Source organism: Suricata suricatta, chromosome 10, assembly GCF_006229205.1.
Source record: "Suricata suricatta isolate VVHF042 chromosome 10, meerkat_22Aug2017_6uvM2_HiC, whole genome shotgun sequence".
In the NCBI taxonomy this organism is placed as follows: Eukaryota; Metazoa; Chordata; class Mammalia; order Carnivora; family Herpestidae; genus Suricata; species Suricata suricatta.
Genome location: NC_043709.1, coordinates 119,673,856 through 119,692,462, shown reverse-complemented (window position 1 = coordinate 119,692,462; position 18,607 = coordinate 119,673,856). Strand labels below are relative to the sequence as shown.

The 18,607-nt window shown below is 39.1% G+C and overlaps 1 protein-coding gene across 13 annotated transcripts in view; it reads right to left on the bottom strand.

Annotated features, from left to right (window-relative positions):
* MLLT10 (MLLT10 histone lysine methyltransferase DOT1L cofactor) overlaps positions 1–18,607 on the bottom strand; it is a 235,419-nt gene that overhangs the window by 160,207 nt on the left and 56,605 nt on the right. Inside the window, exon 1 of one of the 13 annotated variants that reach the window (XM_029953351.1) lies at positions 9,709–9,727. The exons of the other annotated variants lie outside the window; for them this stretch is intronic. The gene's annotated coding sequence lies outside the window, so the exon portion shown is untranslated. Of the gene's footprint in view, positions 1–9,708; positions 9,728–18,607 lie in introns of those variants that run through there. 13 annotated transcript variants of the gene reach the window in all.

Genomic DNA, 18,607 nt, shown 5'->3' with positions numbered 1-18,607 from the left:
CTGCTTGTAATGTCTTTGTCTGGCTTTTGTTTTCGGAATAATGCTGGCCTCATAAAATGAGTTTCAGTGACCTCCTCTTCAATTTTTTGGAAGAGTTTCCAGAGAATCAGTTCTCTGGCAAAACCATCTGGTTGTGGACTTTTCTTTGTTATATTTGTAAATACTGATTCAATCTCCTTACTTGTTGGTCTCTTCAGATTTTTTATTTCTTCATGACTTAGTCTTGGTAAGTTGTGTGTTTCTAGAACTTTATCTGTTCTTCTAGGTTATTCAAGTGTTATCAAATTACTATTAAATTCTCTAGTAATTCTTTTATTTCTGTGACATCAGCTGTAATATTCCCTTTTTCACTTCTAATCTTAATCATTTGTGTAGTCTTTTTTTTTTCTTAATTTAGCTAACAGTATGGAATGTAAAAAACAAAACGAATAAACAAAGCAGAATTGGACCTACAAATACAGAAATCTAATGGTTGCCAAAGGGAAGAAGAGTTGGGTAATGGGCAAAATGGGTAAAGGGGAATGGGAGATACAGGCTTCCAGCTATGGAATGAGTAAGTCACAGGAATAAAGGGTACGGAATAAAGAATATGGTCAGCTATATGGTGACAGGTGGTAACTTACACAGAAGTCCAATCACTATGTTATACACTTAAAACTAACGTAACATTCCGTGTCAACTATACTCAAATAATAAAATAAATGAAATAAGTGACACTCATGCCATAAAAAATCATCTGTCAATTTTGTTCATTAAAAAAAACAATTTCACTGATTTTTTTCTGATTTTCTATTCTCTATTTCATTTATATCTCATCTAATCTTTATCTCCTTCCTTGAGTTCACTTTTTTTTATCTAGTATTTTGAGGAGTTAAATTAAGTTGTTGATCTAAGGTCTTTATCTCATTTGCAAGAAAGGGGCAAAGGAGTATAAGGTACAAAAAGGGGACAAATGTTATAATATTAATGACAGAAGCCCTGGCAGAGGGAGAGTCACTTAGTATTGTCGACTTAGCTGGAGAATAAAGCTGCCTTTACCTGAAATAGGCAGGGCAACAAAAAGGAATGAGAAGATTGAGTTCAGGAGTTCAGGTATCTGTTTTGTTTTGTTGTTGGAGTTTGTTTTTGGTTTTTAGGTTTTTTTGCTTCTATAGTATCTTTTTTTAAATTAAAACATAGTTGACACATCATGTTGTATTAGTTTCAGGTATAAACACAATGATTCCACAACTCTATACCACATGTCCATGTTGAGTTTATGTACCTATCACACAACTAGATGATGTACAGGCAACTATATATTTATGAGTCCAGGGTTCAAGAGAAGAATTTGGAGATATAGATTTGGATGCTATCCATGTATATATCACAGACATTATTCAAAGCCATAATACTCAGGAAGTTCATTCTGGAAGTGAGTTCAGAAGGCCTACACTCTGAAGCACTTATATTTAGAGGTCAATGTCTATAAGAGAAGAATGCAGAAAAATAGAAGGAGTAATCGGTAAGAGTGCTGTCCCAGAAACAAAATTAAGTGCTCAAAAAAGAGTGATCCAATGTGTCAAATGCTGCTAACAGATGAACTAACAAAAGACTTGAGAACTGGTTCAGCCACATAGAGATCATGGATTACTTTTCCAAGAACAGGCTTTGGTGGCTTGGTGGGGGAAAGCAGGACTATAATAAACTCAAGAGTAAAAGGGATGAAAAAATAAGAAATGAAGTAAAGGAAATAAAATTGTCATTTATATGCATTATCACTGTCTATATAGCAAACATAGAATGCCAAGTTCAACAACTTGCATAGACTATAACTAGTTCTTTTATGTTTTTCTTTTTCATGTTAAATTTTAAACTCTTACCTTTAATGCAGAGTTACTATGCATACCATAGGCCTTGTTCCACCCACTTCACGTATATTAACTCATTTACTCTCATAACCCAATGCAGTACATATTATTACACATTATAGACTTAGAGAAAACTGGACCATAAAGAAATGAATACAATTCTAAAATTTATATGTAAGAATGACATCCCAAGACTATGCAAGACCTCTTTGTTATACAAAGAATAACAAAGAGGCTCCTACCCTGGAGACCTGAGAGCTTATTATAAAGTTCATTTTCAACACAGCAGCCACAGTGATCATGTTTTAAAACTTCCTTTAATCAAGTCACCCCTCAGCTCAAATCACTCCAGTGGTTTAGCACCTTATCCTCTGTGACACCAAATTATTACAGTGATTTCACAATCCCTGAAAGACCTATGCCCAACCTCCCCCCCCCTTTCAATTCATTAATCTCAGGTCCCTTTTCAAATGTCTTTTCTTCAGTGGAGTCTCCCCTAATCACCCTACTTAAAATTTCAGAAGCACATTTCAGATTTTGCTCTGAAACCTCTTATTTTTCTCCATAATACATGTTTTACTACAAATTCTATTTACCTATCTCATTTACTGTCCAACTTCCTTCACCAAAATGTAAGTAAACTCTGACAGGGCATGGATTATTAGCTTGTTTTGCTCATTGCTTTATCTAGAACACTGCCTTCACATTGGAGGCACACAATAAATAACTGTTGAAAGAATGTCAATTTTCCCTAAGCTAACTTATAAATTTAAGACACACATCATAAAAATACCAAAGGGATTTTTAAAACTTAAATAGCCTGATAACATCATCAGTGATGTCTTGTCAACTTTTTTGTACCCCCGATAAGACAAAATAAGAAGTAGACTTAACCTCTGTGGTACTTTTCCCCAAAATCTATTAACCAGAGCTAATTATGAGACATCAAGTCAAACCCAGATTGGGGGTGGGGGGGTGGGGAGTGAACATGTACCTGGACCAGTATTCCTCAAGACTGCCAAGGTCATGAAAAACAACAGAAGACCGAGAAACTCTTCCAGACTAGCAGAGGCATGGAGATGTGGCAATTAAATACAAAAGGACACTAAAGAAAAAACTTGGTGAAATCCACCCTGCCCCCCAAAAAAACCAACCAACCACCTGCTAGGAAAAATTCCAGCAATTCATGCCCCAAAGGACTCATTTCCCTAATATATTAAGAGCTTCTACACAACAATCCAAAAATGTACCATGAGGATTTTGCCAAAAGAAAACTGAGGTAAGAATATGAATGAATACTTCACGTAAAGGAAATACAAATAGCTTTAAACATATGAGGAAAAAGCTAAAAAACTTCTCTCACAATAACAGAAATAAAATATCTACCAGATTGGCAAGTAAATATCCTTAATAATGACGGATGGAAAGGGTTAAGAGCTAGACTCAGAATCCTTCCTTCAGATTCTTGAGGAAAATATGATAGTTTAACTTCTCGCAACATCAAGACAGATGACAGGACTCAGGGTCTGCTGGGTACTAAGAGCTTCCCCAAAAATGCTCTTTAGGCTGTTGTGCCTGGTTGTCAGGAGTCTACATTATGACTTATAATTTACAGTCCACAACTACATTAAAATAGGATAGCTAGCCACTTACAAATACAGAGGCTGTATGGCTAGTGGGCATTTTTAAGCAGAGGGTACACAAACCTGGCGGCATCGCATGTTAATGGGACCTGCATTCACACTAGCTTCTTGTCAACCTTACAACCAAGCACTGAAGACATTAAGACTAGCGTCAGAGTGTGGATGTGTCCGTACTATTGCAACTGTATATCCTTTTCCTTTATTAAGTATATCTGGTGTTGCGTAAGCCAACTGTGACTCACGAGTTTGATGAATAATCCAAAATTGAAACCCACTCAGATGGTTGTGTGACTGAACCGAGGTTAGTATGATGTAAACAGGTTCTTCTCATGTCTTGTGAATAAAGCATGAGTTCCTACTCTCAGCAGAGGAGGATTTGTGAAAATCCACTAAAATTACAGATGTACATGCCCTCTCACCCAGCAATTCCACTTATAGAATTTCTGCCTATCGCTAATCACCTTGTGTATCTAGGATTACACTGTACATGATCAGTCACTATAGTACTCTTGGTTAAAAAGGAAAAAAGAAAAAAAGAGCAGACAGAACAGAGAAACCAACTTGAGAAGAAAAAGATGAAGCCCTTGAGACCTCAAACACATAAGACAAAATCCCAGGCAAATGACACCTGTGTCTTGGGAGCAAACCTGCCCTGGAAATATAAGGCGACACCTCCCGATCCAGGAAACAAATCCTGGAGATCCTGGAGCATGCTTCAGGTTCTGGCTGTCTGCCCAAAACTTCCATTCCATGTGGCGTATCTTGATGCTCACTCCGGGTATCCCGGTGCCCAGCTTCCTGCTGGCCAGAGATGCCCGAGACGAGCTGGCACGGTAAAGGACAGAGAGAGAGAGCAATGGGTTGTTTGAGACAAGCCTCGAAGCAGGGCCACCCCTGTGACTCCTCTAATCCTGCGGTAGGAAAACGGAACACCATGACTAGGTCCACAGAAGTAGGCCTTTTGTTTCAGGAAGCCAGTACCACCTTAAAGACAAGATGAAGAAGGCTAGTAACAAGTACATCATTCCTGTTCAAACTGGCTGAATTTTGTGTTTCCTCTTAAAATTCCCCACTCCCTTCCTCTGGGAGGGCTGGCAGTTTTTCTTTAAAATTTTTTAATGTTTGTTTTTGAGAGACAGAGACAGAGAGCTGGCAGGAGAGGAGCAGAGAGAGGGAAACACAGAATCGGAAGCAAGCAGGCTCCAGGCTCCTAGCTGTCAGCACAGAGCCCAATACGGGGTTCAAACCCATGAACCATGAGATAATGACCTGAGCCAAAGTCAGACACTTAACCGACTAAGCCACTCAGGCACCCCAGGGCTTGCAGTTTCTCAAGGCCATAGGCTGCTGGAGTAAAAAGCGATGCTCCTCTTTATCACCAACTGACCCCCGCCAAAAGAAAAAAAAAAAAAGTCTGATAGTAACTAAATTTCCAATAATAAGAAACTGGTGAAATAAATTATGGTTCAATTATATCACTAAATATCAATTATCATGTATATGAGACAAAAGGAGAGCCCTTTATCCTTATGCCCATGATCTCCAATCGTATTATTAAATAAAGAAGCAATTCATAAGGCATTATATCCTACATCTGTGTAATAGAAATGTTTATGTATGCAGACAATAACTGTGGACAAATCTCAGGATTGTGGTAGCCTCCCAGAGGAAACCATATGGCAAAGATGCAGGAAAGAGCTAAAAGCTGGTACTATATCCAGTGCCTACTGACATGTATAGTATCTGTCTCACCATCACCTTAAATTCCACACATAACAAGTACATCTCAGGGCACCTGGGTGGCTCAGTCGGTTGAGCGTCCAACTTCAGCACAGCTCATGATCTCACAGTTCGTAAGTTCAAGCCCTACATCAGGCTCTGTGCCGACAGCTCGGAGCCTGGAGCCTGCTTCAGATTCTGTGTCTCCCTCTCTCTCTGGCCCTCCGCTGCCAGGACCCTGTCAGTATCTCAAAAATAAGCATTAAAAAAAAAGCACATCTCAACATTCTCTATTCCCAAAACAATTCTGCATGTAACATCCTCTCACACAGGTTAAGACCATCTACCTTCACCTATCCACACAGGAATCTGAGCAACTCTTCTTCCTCATCTGGGCCCACTTCCATTAAGTCATATGATACCACTGCAGCTATGTAAGATTTAAGAATGTTCAGTAATTATTTTGTCTTCTTGCTAGAACGCCACCCCAGAAAAGACTCTGTTACTGGCTCTAGTTACTCCAAAACGCTAGCTGCTTGATTTTCCCTGTAAGTCTGTGAGTTCTCTCATACCCTTCCCCACACTCTTTCCGTTTAAGTTATCCAGACCTACTTCTGTTACTGACAACAAACAGTATGCTGCATTTTGAAAACCGGTAAATACAGGTTAAGAATAAAGCATATGAGGGCACCTGAGTGGCTCAGTCAGTTTAGCATCTGACTCCTCATTTCGGCTCAGGTCATGGTCCCAGGGTCATGGAATCGAGCTCCACACTGAGCATGGAGCCCACTTAAGATCCTCTCTCTCCCCTGCTGGGAAGCGCATGTGCGCTCTCTCTCCCTCAAAAAAAAAAAAAAAGGCGGGGGGGGGGAGGAGGGAGAAAAAAGGAATAGAGCACATGGATTGATAGTAATTCCTAGTGTAGAAATACTGAAATACAGTAGAAAAATGTCAGAATCAACTATGACAGAACCCCTGAAAAGTTAAAAATTACAGCAGCAACAACAAAAAAAAAACCAAAAAACTCTACATCGAAAAAAGGTAGAAAAAGCAAAGTTAGAAGTAAATAACAATAGATAATACCATAGACTCCTCCAAAAATAAACCTATTATAACTAATAAATGAATTCAGTAAAGTCACAGCATACAAAATTAACATACAGAAATCAGCTGCCTTTCTATACACTAATAAGAAACTATAAGAGAAATTAAGAAAACCCATTTATAATTGCATCAAAAAAGAATGAAATACCTGGAAATAAACTTAATCAAGGATGTAAAAGACCTGTACTTTAAAGATTATAATACATTCATGAAAGAAACTGAAGGCAACATAAATAACAAGATATACCATGCTCATGGCTTAGAAGAATTAATATTTTTAAAATGTTAATACCGCCCAAACTGATCTATAGCTTCAATGCAATCCCAATCAAAATACTAAAAGAATTTTTCACAGAACTGGAACTAAGAATCCTAAAATCCATATGAAGTGTAAAAAGTCCCCAAATAGTCAAAACAATCTTGAGAAAAAACAAAGCAGGAGACAATCACATCCTCCGTTTTCAAACTATATTACAAAGCTAGAGTGACCAAGTATTGTATGGTGCAGCACAAAAACAGACGTACAGATCAGTGGAATATAGCAGATAGCCCAGAAATAAACCCCCACACATATATAATCAGTTAGCCTATGACAAAAAAGGCAAAAATATACAATGGTACTGGGAACACTAAACAACTACATGCAGAATGAAAATGAACCACTATCTTACACCACCTATAAAATTAATTCAAAAATGGATTCGAGAATATAGGCAGTAATCTCTTAGAGATCTGTCATTCAAACATTTTTCTAGGTTAAGTCTCCTCAGACCAAAAAGAAAAAGACAGGGAAGGCAAAAATGAACTCATGGGACCACACAAAATAAATAGGTTTTTGCACAGGAAAGAAAACCATCAACAAAATGAAAAGGTAACTGAATAGAAAAAGATATTTGTAAATGACAAATCTCAGAAGGAGTTAATATCCAAAATATATACAGAACAGGGCGCCTGGGTGGCTCATTTGGGGCATCCAACTTCGGCTCAGGTCATGATCTCCTGGTTTGTGAGTTTGAGCCCTGCATCAGGCTCACTACTATCAAGTACAAAAGCCCACTTTGGAACCTCTGCCCTTTCTTTCTCCTCCCCTCCCCAACTTGTGCTCTCTCTGTCTCAAAAATAAATAAAACATTTATGAAAAACTTACATAATTAACACCAAAAAATGATCCCATTAAAAAGTGGGCAGAGACCCTGAACAGACATTTTCCCAAAGAAGATATACAGATGAAAAGATGCTCAATATCACTAATCATCAGGGATATACAACTCAAAATGACAACAGGTATTACCCTACACATCACATTGGCTATAACCAAAAAAAGAAGAAAGAACAAGTGTTTACAAGAATGTGGAGAAAAGATAACACTCATATGCTATTGGTGTGAATGTAGAGTGGTGTAGTCACTAAGGAAAATGGTATTAAAGTTCCTCAGAAAGTTTAAAACAGAACTACTATATAATCCAGGAATTCTACTTCTGTGAATTTATGCAAAGAAGATAAATACCAATTGAAAGAGATATATGCAATCTTACTATCTTTTCAGCATTATTTACAATACCCAAGATATGGACGCAAAGTGTCCATGAAGAGATGAATGCATAAGATGTGGTACACGCACACACACTACACAATGGACTATTACTCAGCTCTAAAAAAAGAATGTAAGCTTGTCATTTGCAACAATATGGATGGACCTTGTGTGTATTATGCCAAGGAAAGTAAGTGTGATGGAGAAACACAAATACAGTATGATTTCACTTACATGTCGAAACTAAAAATGAACCAAACAAACAAATGAGAAACAGACTTATAAATACAAGAAACTGTTGGTTACCTTAGAGGGGAAAGGCTGGGGAAGACAGTGGGTAAAACAGATAAATGGAAGAGATACAAAACTCCACCTCAAAGTAATGTCATGGTGATGTAATGTACAGCACAAAAATAACATTAGGGATTATTTTGTAACATATGCAAATACCAATTTGCTATGAAATACACATGAAACTAAGAGGATACTGCATGTAAACTATACTTCCCTTTTATTTTTTTTTAATGTTTTTTATTTATTTTTGATACAGAGAGAGACAGAGCATGAGAGGGAGAGGGGCAGAGAGAGGAGGAGACACAGAATCCGAAGCAGGCTCCAGGCTCTGAGCTGGCTGTCAGCACAGAGCCCGACGCGGGGCTCGAACCCACGAACGTGAGATCTGACCTGAGCCGAAGCCGGAGGCTCAACCGACTGAGCCACCCAGGCGCCCCTATACTTCCCTTTTAAAAGGTTAATAGCTGGGGCACCTGACTGGCTCAGTCAGAACATATAACTCTTGATCGCGGGTCCTGGTGCTCAAGTTCAATTATTAAAAAAAAAAAAAAATTCGTAGCCATCACTGATTATCAAAGAAAGGAAAATCAAAACCACAATGAGGGGCGACTCAGTCAGTTAAGCATCCAACTCTTGATTTCAGCTCAGGTCATGATCTCATGGATCATGAGTTCAAGCCCTATGTCAACTGACAGTACAGAGCCTGTTTCTTCCTCCCCTCTCTCCGACCCTTACCACACATACAGTTTTGCTCTCACGAAAAAAATAAATAAATAAACTTAAAAACCAGAATGAGATATCACCTCACACCTTCAGAATGGCTAAAATCAAAACCCCAAGAGGCAGCAAGTTTTCACAGGGATGTGGGGAAAAAGGAACTCTGGCAAGAATTCAAACTGGTGCAGCCACTAAGGGAAACAGTATGGAGTTTTCTCAAAAAAATTAAAAACAGAACTACCCTAAAATGCAGCAACAGCGCTACTCTCTACTGAGTATTTACCCAAAGAATACAAAAATGTTCATTTGAAAGGATTCATGCATCCCTATATTTACTGCAGCATTATTTACAGCAGCCAAATTATGGAAGCTACCCAAGCATGCATCCCAGATGAATGGATGAAGATGTGGTATATATAACACAATGGAATAGCACACAGCCACGAGAAAGAATGAAATCTTTAACAATGTGTAGGGATCCAGGGAGTATAATGCTAATTGAAATAAGACAGAGAAAGAAGAATAAAATATAATTTCACTCATGTGGAATTTAAGAAACAAAACGAATCAACAAAGAAAAAAAAGATACCAAAAAATCCCAGATTCTTAACTATAGAGAAGTGATGAATACCAGAGGGAAGTGTGGGGAGAGGGAGGACAGGCAAAGGTGATTAAGAATACATTTACTGTGACGAGCATGGAGTACAGAACTCTCAAATCATTATAATATCCACCTGAAACTAACATAACACTGTATGATGACTACACTAGAATTAAAATTTTTGTAAAATTTTTAAAGAAGTTCTTAAACAAGAAATGTATAGCATTTCAACATGAAGCTCAAACTTACCACGCCAAAATCAAGAGCTGCGTGTGCTACCAACGGAGTCTGCCAGGTGCCCCAAGAGGCAAGTTAAAAACAGTAAATTTTAGGCTCAAGGAGTTAAGATGGAGAAGTAGGGGACGTGGATTTTCCTCATCCCCAAACACAGCTGTATTGAAACCAGATTACTTGGAAGACCCAGGAAACAGATCTGTGGAGCCGCAGAAGTATCTCTCCACAGTTGGAGGGAGACAGCTGGGCAGGATCGAGGTGCATGTAGGTGACTTGGGCAAGATAAGCATCAGGCCCATAAAAGAGAGGGAACCCTTTCCGTGGAGAGACACGAGGGAGAGAAAGAGATAAGGGTTGTGAAAGTGCGGCATCGAGTTAGCACAAGAGGAAAACCTCTCTGGACACAAGCTAGGTAGCAAGAAGTACAGAGTATGCTAGCTCTTTTTTGCAAGCAGCCTGTGGAACTGAAACGCTGAGGTTTTAGAAGAGTGTGACTTTCTCCAGAGTGGAGCCATTGCCCGTGCTCCTGGGGAAGTGGGAGCTGGCCCCAGAGTGCACAGCGTGGAGGAGCAATCCTGGGGGCGCACTGGAGAGAACAACCCTGTCCCTCGAGTCCTCTGGGAAGAGGGTTTATGGCCTCGCCAAGAACAAAACTCCTGGCAGGTACCCACCAAAGGCCTTTCATTAGCAGGGTGGCAAGGCTATGGTCTGGAGGGGAGACCCGCATTGTGCCGGGTTCTGTAACACTCTGGGTTTTGAATCCCAGCTGTGCACCGAGAGTTGGTTCCTTTAAGAACCTGATTTTGGGGGCACCTGGGTGGCTCAGTCAGTTAAGCGTCCAGTTAAGTGTCCAGCTTCAACTCAGGTCATGATCTCACAGTTCGTTGAGTTTGAGCTCCACATCAGGCTCTGTGCTGACAGTTCAGAGCCTGGAGCCTGGTTCAGATTCTGTGTCTCCCTCTCCGTCTGCCCCTCCCCTGCTCAAGCTCTGTCTCTCTCAAAAATCAATATACATTAAAAAAAAAAAAAAAGGGAAAAGACCCTAGTTTTGAATCCCAGTTGCGCCTTAACTGGTGGGTCCTTTAAGACTCCAGGTTTTGGGGCACCTGGGTGTCTCAGTCTGTTAAGCATCCAACATTTGATCCCAGCTCAGTTCCTGATCTCACAGCTCATGAGTTTGATTCCCATGTCAGGAGATTGGCACAGAGACTGCTTGTGCCCCCTCTTTCAAAATAAATAAATAGACATTAACAAAACAAAACAAACAAAAAAAAAAAGACTTTGGATTCTGAATCCAGCTGCGTGCCAAAGAAAAAAACAGCAAGAATTTCGGTGCAGGACAAGCTGGCTTCCCTCGCTAATCTGTGAGGGCCGCCGGAACAGCGGGGCTGAGATGCCTGATCACAGCGGAGACTAGAATGGCGCCACTCACCACCTCCACCCCCCACAACACCAACACAGTGGGTTGTCAGAGGGCAACACAGTGGCACCCACTGGGGGCAAGACCTGCTTACACCAACCCCTCCCAACGCTGCCTGGTAACTGCACATCCACTGGGGCAAGAGTAACACTGAGCCAGGACAGCCAGCCTCTCCCAGCAGAGCACAGCCACCACAGGGCACCCAGGCACCAGCAGACAGCACGTTTGTTTTTGTACCTCCTTCTATTGTGTTTCTGGATAAGGCTCATAGTTTCGGGGGGTTTTTGGTCATTTTATTTTTATCAAGCTTTTTTTATTCTTTTTCCTTTTCTCTTTTTATCTGCTTTTTTTTTTCTTTTTCCTTGGAATCAGATGTATACTTTTTGGATTCTCTGTTTTTTGTTGTTGTTGTACCTGTTCCTTTTTTTCATTTTATAGGATCCACTTCCCCGCTCCTCCCTTTTGTTCATCTTTTTCCAGGATACTTCAACAAAGAAATCAAGGCACAGCTGGTGAAGGGTCCAAATGCTTCCCCACTGCAGGCAAGGAGGAGCTCTGCAGAGGACTGGCAGGTGGGAAAGAGCAGCCAGATCACAACCACAGAGCACACGCAGCGCACACCAGGAGCACTGTGTGGAGTGCCAGGCCCTGGACAGTGTGTGACCCCTTTTTAATATAGCCGTACTCTCAGGTGCAGGAAACATACCAAGCTTTAAAAGCACACAAAAGATAGAAATTTAGGCAAAATGACAAGATGCAGAAATTCTCCATAAAAGTAAAATCAAGAATAAATCACAGCCAGGGACTTGATCTAAACAGATATAAAAAACCTATCTGAACAAGATTTTGAACAAAAGTAATAACCCTACTAGCTGGGCTTGAAAAAAAGCATACTGAAGGTGGAGGTAGGTAGGTTAAATGGGTGATGGGCATTAAGGAGGGCACTTGTTGGGATGAGCACATGTTAGTGATGGATCACTGGATTGTACTCATGAAACCAAGACTACACAGTATCACTATGTTAACTAGAGAACTGAAAAAAACAAAACAAAACAAAACATAGAAGACACCAGAGAAACTTTTGCTGCAGAGATCAACGACTGAAGAACTAGTCAGGATGAACTGGAAAATGCTATAACTGAGATGCAAAACAACAGGATATAGTGACAGCAAGGACTGAAGAAGCAGATGAGAACAGGTGAAACAGAAGATAAAATTATAGAAAAAAAATGAAGCTTAGAAAAAGAGGGGAAGGAAGTAGCTAGATCGAGACTTCAGAGAACGAAGTGATTCATGAAATGAAACAATATCCACAACATCATAAAAGTCCCAGAAGAGTGGGAAAAAATGGACAGAAGGTTTATGTGAACAAATTCTAGCTAAGAACTTCCCTAATCTGGGGAAGGAAACAGGCACCCAAGAGGAGGCAAAAAGAACTTCCTTCAAAATCCACAAAAATAGGACCTCATAAGTTCTCATAATGAAACTTACAATATACAAAGATAGAGAATTCTGAAAGCAGTTAGGGACAAAAGGTCCTTAATCTACAAAAGTAGACACATAAGGTAAGTAGCAGACCTGTGTAAAGAAACTTGGCAGACCAGAAGGGAGTGGCAGGAAATATTCAATGTGTTGAATAAAAAAATATATGCAGCCAAGAATCCTTTATCCAGCAAGGCTATCATTCAGAACAGAAGGAGAGATAAAGACTTTCCCAGACAAACAAAAACTAAAAGAGTTTGTAACCACTAAAGTAGTCCTACAGGAAATTTTAGAGGGATTCTGGGTAGAGAGGATTCTGGGTCTGTCTGTCTGTCTGTCTGTCTCTCTCTCTCTCTCTGCCCCTCCCTCACTCACACTGTTTCTCTCAAAAAAAAAAAAATGAATAAACATTTAAAAAAAATTTTTAAGCAAAGACTGTAATGAGACAAAGAAGAGCATTGTGACATAATTAAGGGGTCTATCCATTAAGAAAACCTAACAATTGTAAATATTTATGCCCCCAATGTGGAAGCATATTAGTCAATCACCAACATAAACAAACTTATACATAATAACACCACAATAGTAGGAGACTTTAACACCCAACTTACAGCAATCATCTAAACAGAAAATCAACAAAGAAACAATGGCTTTGAAAGACACACTGGGCCAGATGGACATAACATATATTCAGAACATTTCATCCTAGAGCAGCAGAATGCACATTCTTCTCGAGTGCACATGGAACATTCTTCAAAACAGATCATATACTGGGACACAAATCAGCCCTCAACAGGTACAAAAAGATCAAGATCATACCATGAGTATTTTCAGATCACAGTGCTTTGGATCTTCAAGTCAATCACAAGAAAAAATTTAAAAAGCCCTCAAATACATGGAGATTAAAGAACATCCTACTGAAGAATGAATGGGGTCAACCAGGAAACTAAAGAAATTTAAAAACACATGGAAGCAAATTAAAATGAAAACATGACATTCCATACCCTTTGGGATACAAAAGGCAGTCCTAACTGCCTGCAATTTAGGCCTATCTCAAGAAGCAAGAAAGGTCTCAAATATATAACCTAACCTTTACCCAAAGGAGCTAGAAAAGGATCAGCAAATAAAGCCAAGCCAGAAGGAAAAAGGAAATAATAAAGATTAGATATAAACAATATAGAAACAAATAACAACAACAACAACAACAACAACAGCAAACAAACAGTAAAATGGATCAAAGAAACTAAAAGCTGGTTTTCTTGAAAGAATAAACAAAATTAATAAGCCCCTAGCCAGACTTATCAAAAAGAGAGGACCCAAATAGATAAAATCACAAAGGAAGGAGGAGAGATCACAGCCAACACCACAGAAATACAATTATAAGAGAATACTATGAAAAATTACATGCTAACAAACTAGACAACCTGAAAGAAATGAAAAAATTCCTAAGCACTCACACAATACCAAAACTCAAACAAGAAGAAAAAAAATTTTGAATAGGCCTATAACCAGCAAAGAAATTAAATCAATTATCAAAAATCCCCCAACATATAAGAATCCTGAGCCAGATGGCTTCCCAGGAGAATTCTACCAGATATTTAAAGAATTAATACCTATTCCTCTCAAACTGTTCCAAAAATCAGAAGTGGAAGGAAAGCTTCCAAACTCATTCTGTGAAGTCAGCATTACCTTGATTCTCAAACCAGATCAACACCCCACTAAAAAGAAGAATTACAGGCCAATAACCCAAGTGAAAACATGGGTGGAAATTTTTTCAACAAGCTACTAGCAAAACAAATTCAATAGTACATTAAAAGAATTATCCACCATGATCAAGAGGGTTCATTCCTGGGCTGAAGAGCTGATTCAATTTATTTACAATTGATTTACAAATCAATCAGTAAGATGCACAACATTAATAAAAGAAAGGATAAGAACCATATGATCCATTCAGTAGATGCAGAAAGGCGTTTTACAAAATACAGCATCCTTTCCTGATTAAAAAAACAAAAAACCCACAAGAAAATAGGGATAAAAGGAACATGCTCAACATCATAAAAACCATATATGAAAGGCCCACATCTAATATCATCCTCAATGGGGAAAAACTGAAAGCTTTTCCCCTACAGTCAGAACACAAAAGGGATGTCCACTCTCACCACTGTTGTTCAACATACTACTAAAGTCCTAGCCTCAGCAATCAGACAACAAAAAGAAATAAAAGGCATCCACAATGACAAGGAAGAAGTCAAATTTTCACTGTTCATAGATAGCATGATATTCTACAAGGAAAGATTCCACTAAAAACAGCTATGTGAATTCACTGATATGTGAATTCAGCAAAGTCTCAGGATATGAACTCAATGTACAGATATCAGGTGCATTTTTTATATACCAATAATGAAGGAGCAGAAAGAGAAATCACAGAATCGATCCCAATTGCACCAAAAACCATAAGATACCCAGAAATAAACTTAACCAAAGATGTAAAAGATCTGTGCTCTGAAACTATAGAAAGCTTAAGAAATTGAAGACAACACAACGAAATGGAAAAACATCCATACTCACCACTGAAGAACAACTACTGTTAAAAAGCATACTACCCAAAGCAATCTACACACTCAGTGCAAACCCTATCAAAATAATAGCAACAATCTTCACAGAGCTAAAACAAATAACCCTAAAATTTGTATGGAACCAGAGAAGACCCCAAATAGCCAAAGTAATGTTGAAAAAGAAAACCAAATCTGGAGGCATCATAATTATAGACATTAAGCTCTATTACAAAGCTGTCATCTTCCAGATAGTATGGTACAGGCACAAAAATAGACACAAAGATCCATGGAAGAAAACACAACTCAGAAATGGACCCACAAATGTATGGCCAACTAATCTTTGGCAAAGCAGAAAAAAATATCAAACGGGAGGGGAAAAAAGAGATATCTCTTCAACAAATGGTGCTGAAAAAACTGGACAGTTTGTTACACCATCCACAAAAATAAATTCAAGATAAATGAAAGACCTAAATGTGAGACGGGAGACCATCAAAATTCAAGAGAAAGGAGGCAACAACCTCTTTCACCTTGGCCATGTAACCTCTTACTAGACATGTCTCAGGAGGCAAAGGAAACAAAAGCAAAGATGAACTATTGGGACCTCATCAAGCTGAAAAGGTTCTGCACAGTGAAGGAAACAATCAACAAAACTAAAAGGCAACTGACCTTTTAGAATGGGAGCAGATACTTGCAAATGACATATCAGATAAAAGCAACTGACCTTGTAGAATAGGAGAAAATATTTGCAGCTGACATACTGGATAAAGAGTTAGTGTCCAAATTCTATAAAGAACTTATCGGGCACCTGGGTGGGTCAGTTGGTTAAGCATCTGACTTCGGCTCAGGTCATGATCTCACAGTTCGTGAGTTCGATCGAGTCCCGCTTCATGTGAGCACAAGCCCTGATTCGGGTGAGTCCCGCTTGTCTAGCTCCGCCCCTCATGGGATACTCTCTTTCTCTCTGCCTCTCACTCACTAGTGCCCTGTCTCTCTCATAAAGAAAAATTTTAAAAAGTACTTATCAAGCTCAACACCCAAAAAACAAATAATCCAGTGAAGACATGGGCAGAAAAAACAGACACTTTTCCAAAGAAGACATCCAGATGGCCAACAGACACATGAAAAGATGCTCAACAGCACTCATCATCAGGGACATACAAATCAAAACCACAATGAGCTACCACCTGACACAATGGCTAAAATTAAAAACTCAGGGGGCACCTGGGTGGCTCAGTCGGTTGAGCCTCCGGCTTCGGCTCAGGTCAGATCTCACGTTCGTGGGTTCGAGCCCCATGTCAGGCTCTGTGCTGGCAGCTAGCTCAGGGCCTGGAGCCTGCTTCCGGTTCTGTGTCTCTGTCTCTCTCTGCCCCTCCCCCCTCATGCTCTGTCTCTCTCAGTATCAAAAATAAATAAAACAAACAAAAAAAAATTAAAAACTCAGGAAACAACAGATATTGGTGAGGATATGGAGAAAGGGGTACATTTTCACACTGTTGGCAAGAATGCAAACTGGTGCAGCCACTGTAGAAAACAGTATGGCGTTTCCTCAAAAAAGTAAATACAGAACTAACCTACAACTCAGCAACTGCACTACTAGGTATTTATCTAAAGGATATAAACATGCTGATTCGAAAAAACACATGCACCCCAGTGTTTATAGCAGCACTATCAACATTAACCAAATTATGGAAAGGAATCAAAAGTCCACTGACTAATGAATGGATAAAGAAGATGTAGTGTGTGTGTGTGTGTGTGTGTGTGTGTGTGTGTGTGTGTGTGTGTACATACACAATGCAACACTATTCAGTGGCCAAAAGAATGAAATCTTGAGTATATTAAACTAAGCGAAATAAGTCACTCAGAGAAAGATACATATCATATGATATCATTCATATGTGGAATTTAAGAAACACAACAAATTAACACAGAGGAAGGAAAGCAAAAAATAAGCTGAGAGGGAGGCAAAACATAAGAGACTCTAAATACAGAGAACAAAGTTGGAGTGGGAGGATGGGCTAAATGGGCAGTGGGCATTGAGGAGGGCATTTGTTGCGATGAGTGCTGGGGGTTATATGTAAGCGATGACTCACTGGGTTCGACTTCTGAAATCAAGACTACACTGTATATTAACCAGAATTTAAACACATTAATTTAATAAAAACACAGTGAGTTTTATGTTATTTTTACTTGCCCCTGTTCCATCCCTCCTCAGATTGACAATGGTCTGGAAGACTGTATCCCATGTTCCTAGTGTGGAACTCTCATCCCTGGTTCCAGAAGGGACAGAGCAAAGCTTGTTCTCAAAGAACTGTGTTATTTTAATTTTGACCTAACTGTATGATGGGCGGAGAAGAGCTTGAAGGACTGGCTCAGGCATTTGCCTTTGTTTCCCTTAACCTGGGTATTACTTGAAGTGTTATGAATTAAAAAGATTAATTGTAATCCCCATGGTAACTACCAAAAATATATATAAAAAATGAAATAACATCTGCGGGGCACCTGTCTGGCTCAGTTGGTAGAACAAGTGACTCTTGATCTGAGGGTGGTAAGTTCGAGGCCCACACTAGGTATACAGAGATTACTTAAAAATAAAATCTTAAATAAATGAATGAATGAATAAATAAATAAATTAAATCTGTTACAAGGGATAAAGAAAAACATTATATATTGAAAAACAAGTCAAAACACCAAGAAGACATAACATTTATAAACATATATACACCAAATATCGCAGCTCCAAAATACATGAAACAAAAACAAATCTAATTAAAGCTAAAGACTGGCAATTCTTCGGCTGGAAACTGCACTATCCAAGTTTCAATAATGGACAGAACTTTGATATTCAATCAGGACATACAGAGAACCAAATAACACAACAAAACACCTATGCCTACTAGACTAAATAGCCAAATACACATTCTTCCCAAATACACATGAACACTCTCCAAGACAGATCACAGGTTAGGCCACAAAACAAGTGTCAATATATTTTAAAACATCTGAAATCAGATCTTATCCACCCACAAGGAAATGAAAATAGAAATTAAAAACAGAAGGAGGGATATGTGGCTGGCTTAGTCATTAGAGCATGCAACTCTTGATCTCGAGGAGGTTGTGAATTCAAGCCCCACATTGGGTACAGAGGTTATTTAAAAATAAATTCATAAAAGAAGAACTTAAAAACATAAGGAAAACTGGAAAATTCACAAATATGGAGAAATTAAACAACACTTAAATGCCCAATGAGTCAACCAAGAAGTCACAGTAACTGGAAAATAAACATTAAGATAAAACAAAGGAAAAAAACCACAACATACCAAGTCTCATGTGATACACAGAAAGCTGCAATAAGAGATAAATTCACACCTGTAACACCTATGTTGACAAAGAAGAAAGATGCTCAGGTGAGGTTGGGTTAGATGGGGTGGGTGGGGTGGGGGGGTGAGATGGGGGGGTG